Below are 9158 nucleotides of genomic sequence, written 5' to 3' on the forward strand. Positions count from 1 at the left end.
TTAGACTTTTGAAGTGGTCCAGTAAACTTCCATGAAACGAACCACTTTGCCTTTCTGGGGACTAGAAAAGTGTCAGGAATGATCTGCTAGTTGCAGGTGTTGATGAAGTTGTTTATGCTCAGCAACTTAATGGATCAGAAACTGATTGTCCTTACCCATCCTTGAACTTTACAGATACCTTTGAGACCTTACTAGTAAGTTTTGAGACCTCATTATTGAAGCAATCACTTGAGCAGCAGGTCTTTGAGTCGTCTGGAAGAGAACTTCTAATCATCTGCCCAAGCCAGCTTTCATAGCCTTTCCATTCAGACCTTGCTGCTTCCTTTTAATTTATTCTGTCATCTTGGGTTGGGTTTTTGACTCCCGATACTCATGGCAAATAGGCTCTCTAACTTTTCTGAAATGAGAGATATCTGTCCATGCCAGGTGCCTGGGGGAGAAAAACCTGTGGAAGTGTCAACAGCCTCCTATAGCACCATATATTGTTATGAGACCTACTGTTTTTTTAACTGTCCTGTGTGACTAAGGTGTTTTCCAGTATGTATTATCTTGCTGCCCAATTTAGAAAGTCATTTCTGTTTTTCTGGATACTGATAAAACAAATTTATGTTCTTATGAAAGTGTTTGATGCAGAATGGGATAAACTGAAGTGTGTCCCCTTGCACTGATGGAGAACAAATCTGTAGGTGTTAACTAGTAGCAAAAATTCAAAGGAAACTGTAAGCTTACTCTGAGTTTTAAAAACTTTTGGGAGGAGAACAAAAAAGTCTGCTCTAGTGGTCACGAGGAAGCTTAATGGAAAGTACAGAGAAATAAATGATTGAACTGAATGGTTCTGCTGGCAGTTTTAGTATGTTGCCTTTTAAATCACTGAAAATAAAGCATTTCCTTTTGGAGTTTGGTGCAGCCATGGCAATGAGCAGAGCTAGTATTGTTTTAATGAGACCTTGTCCTTTGTGTAGAAGGAGATGTGATAAAAGCAAGGCAATCTGTGCTTAATGCATGTTATCACATCCAATTTGTTGCTTGTTCTCTGAAAGTATTTACGACTAAAACTAAGAATTTCTTGATTAAGTACTAAATTAAATACGTTGTCTTAATGTTCTGAGCTTCAATGGAAGGTAAGTGAAAGTCTTTCTAAAGCTTAGTTATTACTAAACAAGGTTTTCAAACCTGATAAATTTGATTATTCTATACATAGTCCTAATTAGACTCTTGAAAATATTTCAGCCTTGAAACAACTACTGATTTGAAAAATTCAAACAAAAAAAAMCCTACTTCAGAGTTTTGTTCAGGCATGGATTTTCTTGCAGAACAAATTGCAGAATGGCAAAGTCAGTAGCTATTGAAATTCTTGTTGTATGATCGCTGCTTGAGAAGATGTGTTGATAGAAGATATATCAACATGTATTGACTGGAAACTATAGATTCTAATAAGGCTATCATCCTTTATCTTCATGTTCTGAGGACTTTTGTTCTGTTATAAAGTAGAATTTCTGTTGTTTTTCAAGCACTATTTAGCTATTGTCTAAGAGCACAATGTTTTAAAGAACTTTACACCCTGTATCAAAACAGATTCTTTGTGTGGAATGACTATGAGGGCAAGGATAGCAGCATTCACTAATTCTTGTTCAGAAGCTCAAGTGCCAGGATTAAACTGGGGGAATATCTCTTCACCGCTCAAAATCTTGCTTTTTCAGGGAGCATTACTGGAACAATAGTTAAACTGTTGCTTTTCTTCTGGTTCTGGTGAGATCCAAAATGATTTTATTACTGGGAGATGGGAAGGGGAAGGAACAAGCCAATGAGTTTTCAACTTAAGATGTTTTTTTCTCAGAATGCAGCAAATGGATATGATTTTATGTTATATATGTGTGTGTATATATAAATAATGTAAATTCTAGTTTACTGCTCAAGAAATTCTCTCTTGTTTGGGCTGAGAAATAAAGGATGGAGGGAGCCAAGGGTAAGCGACCTAATGTGCTTCAAATGGCATAATATTCAAATGCCACAAATCCAAAATATGACCTGTGTGAACATGGCTTCATATACATATATATGCACTTCATTTAGCAGTGTCCTGTGATTCCCATGCTGTTTCAATATGCAGATCTCTAAGGAAAATGTTATCTTAGTTTCTGGGAAATGCTAGGTCATGTTTCAGTAGAACGCACATGATTAGAATGGAAAGCAAGCGATTATTCTGTACTGGTTAGATAGCCATAGCTTTAATCTGATAAGTGCAAGGAGCAGAAAAGTCAGTAAGTAAATATAATCTTTATTCAGCTTTTCAGGGGAAGAAAATCTCCCAGGTAGAGAATGTGTTTTTTGGGGCTTTTTCTCTCTTCTCTTGTTTTGACAAATGATAAAACATCTTATTTCAGAGATGTGAATGAAATGCGCCAAGAATACCAATGCTTTTAGAACTCTGGCAGCATCCTGAAGTCASTGTTGTGATAAGTGTTAATATAGCTCCAGTTTTACTACTATGATTTGATCTTACTCTTATGTGGTATTATGTGTATATTTCTATAAAGAGGGTGAATTGTTTTTAATTGCTGACTTTAACTTAAAGTCCTAAACCCCTTATTTTCCTTAAAAGCCAATAATCAAAAGTTGTTTGCTGTAATGCAGATTTAAGACATACTGGAAGTGTGTAGGTGCTGCTATTTGTCAATAGTGTAAGTATTTTRATGCAGGTTTTGCTCTGTAAATGTTTACAAATAATGGAGATGGCAATGATATTGGCTTAGTAATCAGAAGCTTTCAGTGCCTTACTTTCAGTAATGCYGCAATGGAGAAAGCGGTGAACCAACACAACTTCAATTCACAAAGTCAAAATGATGATGAGTTGGCAGGAAAAAMCAATATTTGACAATATCTTGCTAATAATCCCTCACAGTTCCATGACATAACTTGAAATCTCTGAGAAGGCAGTTAATATGGTCCCCGGTGCTGTATTGTACAGTAAGGAGAATGTAAAAAGTTTGCAGGATGTTGGACTACATGGAGGAGCTGACCTGTCTGAGACCAGTTCCGTTCTGCAAACAAGTAAACTTGAAATTGAGATGAGAGCAAGAAGGATACCTACTTAGTCAACCAACTCTTAAAATATGAAAGAAAAGGTWGAAGACCCTTATAATGTAAGCTACAGAAGCTCCTGCACTAAAAACGAAGTGCAGAAGATGTAAAAAAAAAAAAGATTATAAGTAATGTTAATGAACTTTAAACTTTGGCTGAATGAATTGCAGCTAAACTACTAGCAGCTCAACAAAGTATGAATGACAGGCTTGTTATGTGGCTGTGGGACTAGGATTTTTGACGTCCAGGACAGCACAGTTAAGGGTTTGACAAGAGGTCAACTGTGGAAAAATACTCAGTGCCTGGTCACCGACAATCATCTAATAGCACAACTGATAGCAAAGTTTGTTGGTCTGCAAGTATAAACTGGTGAGCAAGAGGAATTTGAAACAACTTAGGCCTAAGTTGCCAAGCCTTAGAGAATTGGAAAGAACTTTTCTGGAGATCTTCACCGTGGAATATGGGTAACTAAGCAAAATACTGTATAAATGTATGAAATATTTAGAGCAGTGTTTAGAACTTGCATGACATTTTAGTGAAATTTTAGGGAAGAGGTTTTTTACCTAAACATAGTAACACATTTGAATGACTTTAACTATTCTAAGTGATAAGTTTTTATCTAAGTTTTCCTGTATATTCTATTCTCAAAAGGAATTGCTTGCAATTCTTGTCTTCATTTCCATGTGTCTTTGGACGCATAGTGGGGGTGCAAATTTGGAGGTGATTGAAATAGTAACTCATCACTTTTGGCTAGGGAACTTTAAGAGCAGAAGGAGAGGTGAGAGGAAAGGAGGGAGTGTAGGAGGCTGAAGTGGGAGCAAACCTTCAAGGCAGCAAAAATGAGAGCAGAAATGGTCTTGTGAGGTGATGGAGGGGTCAAAAATACACAGTTTGAAAGCCTGTATTTCAGAATTTCAAATAATCGCATAGAGCTTTTCTTACATTTGCTTACTGGAAGAGAAAAGCATGGATATAATGAGGAAATTCAAATGGTAGCTAGTCTGAAGGCTAGTTGTACATGTATCTTTATTTTTTTCTCTCCCTGCCTCCGACATAAATCAGACTGATGGTTTAGCAAGAAACACATGTTAAATTAACCAGCTTCTGTTGCTGCATTACAACACCCACTTGTATAGTTCTCATGTAATATTTTCATCCTTTAACTAGATCTTGACTCTTAGTGATGGGGGCAAGACCATTGTTTTCCAAGAAACTTCAAATACAAGAAATAAGAAACTTATCACTAACTGTGTTTTCATGGCAGAAAAGTCTGTCAAAATGACAGGAAATCTCTTCTGTTATTGACTTCATGCTCAGGTGAGAAGAACTTTATGAACTATTTTGTTTTGTTCTTTAGTAATGGTTATACGCATTCATTGTAGATTTGTATACTTAGTTAGGGTTTTCTGTCAGTCATCTAGGCAAATCCCTGCTTACTAGGCAAATCCCTTACTAGGTCAGGTTGCTGTAGACCTTGTCCAGATTCTTGAATATAGTTGAGGACGGACACTCTACAGACTTTCTGGACAACTTCTTCTAGTATTTAATCACCCATGTTACAACTACCAACCAAAAAAAAATTTCTGCTATCATCAAGCTCTACTTTCAAAATTACACTCATTTCTTTCTTGTCCTATCAACACGTGCATCCAGGCAAAGTCTGCCCCATCTTCTGTCCTTTCCCACTAGGAACTTGAGCAGAGCAGTGGAGTCTCCCCAGATGCCTTATACCCAGGCCAAGGAGACACAGCTTTCCCAGCCTCTCCTTGTTCCCTAGCAGCTTGGCAGCTCTACACTGGACTTGACCAGGGTGTCAAGGTCTCCCTTCTCCTAGGGCTCCCAAACCCGTCTGCAGCACTCCAGCACGTCGTGGGCCAGCTTTCCTGCTTTCCCCCTGTTGACCTTTGCTCAGTTTACTGTCTACCAAGGCCATTCTGGCAGAGCTGCTTCCCAGCCAGCCGCTGCCCCACCTGGCTCATTGCACAGGGTTCCCTCAGGCCAGATGCAGGGCTTTGCATGTCTTCATCTTGACTGGGACTCGTGACYGCTCTCTAACTTGGTGTCATCCATGAACTTATTTCATTGGAGAGGTTGTCCACGTGGACCTTAGGAATTGGCCTGAGCATCAGTCCTTGAGACACTGCAAGTAATTGGTCACCTTTGTACCACCRTCACTCCCACTCTAAGGGCCACGTTTCAGCTTGTCATATCATTCTGGTTAGGGTAGCTTGAAGGACACTGGGAGAAAGTGTTAAAGTCAATATAAACAACATTCTTGTTCCTCCCTTTTCCACACAGCAAGGCTTCTCATCGCCAGTCCCGTTCTGGTTCTTCATGTGGCTGGAAATGGCTTCCAGGAGAATTTGCTACATCACTGCTGAGATGGGATGGACCAGTTTCTCGTTCCCTGGAGTCTCCTCCTTGAAGATGGGTGTGGGATTTGCTCTTTCTTTAGAGACCATGAAGTCATCTGAAGGAGATGTTTCTAAGACATGCTAAAGTAACTAATTACTCCCTACTCCTGAAAATCTTTTACAAGAACCTTTAAGAACTATTTACAAGATCAGGGCCTATAATTTTTAAATAAAGCAAAGATGCATTTTATTTCAGTATGGTTATTACACTTGCTTATCTAAAGAAAACTCTGATTACCAGCATTAATGTTTTCAAAGGCATTCTGATTCTTTGAGGACATCCAGTGAATGCTAAGACTCTTCCAAGCATATATTGTAAATATGTTCCTCTTCACTTCCTTTTTAGACTGAAATGACATCCTTCTTGGTACCAAAGAAGGTCCCATGTTTCTTCTCCACTGTGTTCAGGAGAAAACAGATGTTTACCAGCAGCAGTAGTGAAAATGTGCACTCACGTTTGCCTTGATTTTGTTGAGACTCTCATTCCTAATATCTCTTGTAAATATACACAGTTCCATGTAGTTTCATATCGAGCATTTCTATATAAGCTATTTTTATTGGAGAATCTAGTTCTTCTGTAATTTTTCATGTTCATATTTTAGACAAGACTCTTCAGAATTTATTTACTTCTCAGTGATAAATTTTCTTAATGTTCACAGATAAAATGTCAGTATAAAATCGTAATTATCATGTTAACATGAAAAACGGTCRAGAGTTTAAAAATAAAAAACTGTTCTTTTCTTTTTCAAATTMTATTTTTTTTATTTCAGAACTGTGTGATTAAACTACCTAAATAGGTCAATTCCTTCATGTAAAGTTTGRCTCAGAACTTCTGTATAGAAATTTCTATATAAAAAATGTGACTACATGTGTATAATGCAGAAGCCACAAAGGACGAATAAATACATGGCCAAAGAACTGTTGTTTGTATCTTTTCATTTCTTTTAAGTGGACTACAAATACTTAAAAATGCTAAGTAGAAAAATTCAATAGGGATGATCTTTAAAACCCTTTAGTCTGTCTGCTTATTAACTGCTGAGGAAGAAATGACTTTTTTGTGGTTGTTTTGCTACTTAGGCAAATGTTTTTGTGAACTCGAGGCTTACTGCCCCTGTTGAAGATTGTGTCACAGCTCATATTGTTTTGAAGTGGTTGTGTCATTTTTGACAAGTTTTTAAAATCTGGAAATGCCAGTTGAAAGTTTCCTCCAAATAGAAAATTTAACTGCCTAAATAAAAGGCTCAGCTAAACCCAGCTTTTCTTTTAAGTCCAGGTCACACTATCTTCAGAATAGTGCTCGTTGGGTTCCCTTGTTGCTGTGTCTGTTGTCGAGAGCCAACTGACAGGCCCATGAACCCCAAAATGGGCCCTGTTTTGAGCTTTCCAAACTGCCTCTGACACTTGCAGATTACTTCTCATTAATGTATGTATGCATCTGATTGAAGTTTCAGGTATTGGTCGATACGATAACTTCCACTTTGATCAGGGCCAGCAGCAGGCACAGAAATGGCCGCGGGGTGGTGGTAAAACTGGTGGACTGCAGCTTGCAAACAGATGGACCGGGGTGCTTGAGTGCAGCCACACGGTGCTGCAGCTCCGATTAGAAGAGCCCTGGGAATGGTTAATGTTTGGTGGTCTTATTTCATGCTCAGTTACTTGTATTTTAGGTTGTTGTGAGGTGTTTCCAGTGTAAATATTTTGAAATACTGAAAAATCATGGTAATTATAGAAGTGTTTATAGTAAACAAATTAAGTAGTAGTTTTTAGGAACTAAATTAGGCTCAATTTAACTGGAGGAGTTTCGCTGTATTTTATATGCATAGTTAACAGAAAAGCTCAAAAGCACATACGGAAAAAGTAAAGGTTTTTTTTTCCCCACAAACATCTCTTGCTTTTGTAAAGATGCTTATTTCCTGTGTTATCTGGGTTATGGCCTGCATTTTTGATCTGCCTTCCTTACCAGCCTGATATTGTCCATTCTCCTGTGTTGTTGTTGTTGTCATCCTTTCTTTTTGCCACCTCTTCTGTTTTCTTTCCCTGATTGCTTTGCTTATAGAATGATATGTTCAGCTCTGTTGAGCTTGTCCACCTTGCTGAGGTTCAGAGGGACTCCTGGATTTTTAGCCATTTGGTCAGGAATGTGCAAGGGCTAACTGAATTTACTACTTTAATATGACCTGCATTCCTTGATTTATTGTTCACTGTGTTCCCAGCAGTGCACAAAATCTCAGGAAAAAAAGCTGCTCTCTTACCCTACCTAAAACACGTAGAGGAAACAGAAAGGATGGCTTTCCCTACAACTCTTCTCTTTCTCTCTTCTCCCTTAACCTCCTGCTTATAAWTGTTTCCCTTAGATTTGTGTTCAGTTTCTCCTAGAGGATACTAAAAGATAATTGCAACTTTTCTATCAATTGCCTCAGCCTTTTGCTTTTAAGGTGTTTTTGAGAAGACAGTGAGATCACCGTAAAATTGTTCCTAGAGATTGGAGTTGGCAGTTTTGTTGGTCTCCTGCCAGCTATGGTTGGTGTGCAGCTCTGTGGGCTAAGCCCAGGTTTCATCCTGGGATGGGAAGGAATAAGTGAAGGAAAGTTAAGTAGGTTCTGGATTTGTCCTCCTGCCAGGCAGAGAAAGAAGGAAGGTTGCTGATGCTTTTGGACCTTAGGAAAGAAGTAGATGCTTAAATGGGCTGTAAATACTTAAAGTGAAGAGCTAAGGCACAAGCAGGCTGGGAGGTTTTCTTCTGTATGCTCCAGGGCAAAGTGATGTTATACTGGGYGTAACAGGCAAGGAATCCAAAGACCAGCTGCTTGCATCAAAACAAAGAAGTGTATGTAGTTTTTCAARTGAGTTATCAGCAGGTATTTTGACTGTGTAGTGGGCCTGTTTAATCTTAGTAGTCACATTTGAGGTTTTTCTAAAACTTTTGAAAGCTACTTAAGCAGTTACATGACACTTTTGCTTTAATGGAGATCTGTTTGCCTACTGCTTTTTGAATTCACACCTAATGTCTGAATTTTAAAATCTTTCCTCTGCAATCAGGAGGTTAAGAATGTAAGAAAAAGAGCAACTTATGTAAGAAGATAAATGCCTAATTCCAGGACCGGGAGCCTCGAGAGTAATGTGATATATAAATGCACAGAAGCTGCCTTTATTATGCAGTCAAACTAATCCTCTTCCATCCCTCTGTGTAGCCCCTTCTTTTATTCTCTTGTGGCCACTTAATCGTGTTGTGCCCTGCTCAGCCTGTTGACTTCATCAGCAGTCAATGACTGATGGGAAGACTAAATTGCTAGACACAGTTTAATGACTATTTTGCGAAGCAGGTAGGGAAGAAATAAGTCAGAGGCGAAGCAGACTTTCTGCATGGGTCTGACCAATGTGCAGGATCTGGTTGCAAGTGGTACTGTCAAATGGTTGTTCCGTGAGTGTATTGATCGGTGTCATGTATTTAAATCTTGAAAAATCAACCTCYTCTCTCTGAAAATCCCCTGCTTTAGGGGTTTTCTTTTTAAAGATAGCTACATAAAAAAAAATGAAGAGCTTATTAAGGAGAATTTGTGAAAACTAAAAGCCTTGCAAGTGGTAGGGGAACTACTTAAAGATGCCATATGGGAATCTTGGAGCAAATGTGTACACTTAAGTCTAGAATGAAGCTGGCATGGC

The 9158-nt window shown here is 38.5% G+C and overlaps 1 long non-coding RNA gene across 1 annotated transcript; it reads left to right on the plus strand.

The window, feature by feature from the left end:
* The first annotated feature begins 4320 nt into the window (after window positions 1-4320).
* LOC112948245 lies at window positions 4321-6188 on the plus strand. The gene is made up of 2 exons (XR_003249568.1): window positions 4321-4398; window positions 5380-6188. It is a non-coding gene; the product is annotated as an uncharacterized LOC112948245 (long non-coding RNA).
* Window positions 6189-9158: the final 2970 nt, after the last annotated feature.

The sequence above is a fragment of the Nothoprocta perdicaria genome, unplaced genomic scaffold (assembly GCF_003342845.1).
Source record: "Nothoprocta perdicaria isolate Ctin4 unplaced genomic scaffold, notPer1 scaffold_259, whole genome shotgun sequence".
Taxonomy (NCBI): Eukaryota; Metazoa; Chordata; class Aves; order Tinamiformes; family Tinamidae; genus Nothoprocta; species Nothoprocta perdicaria.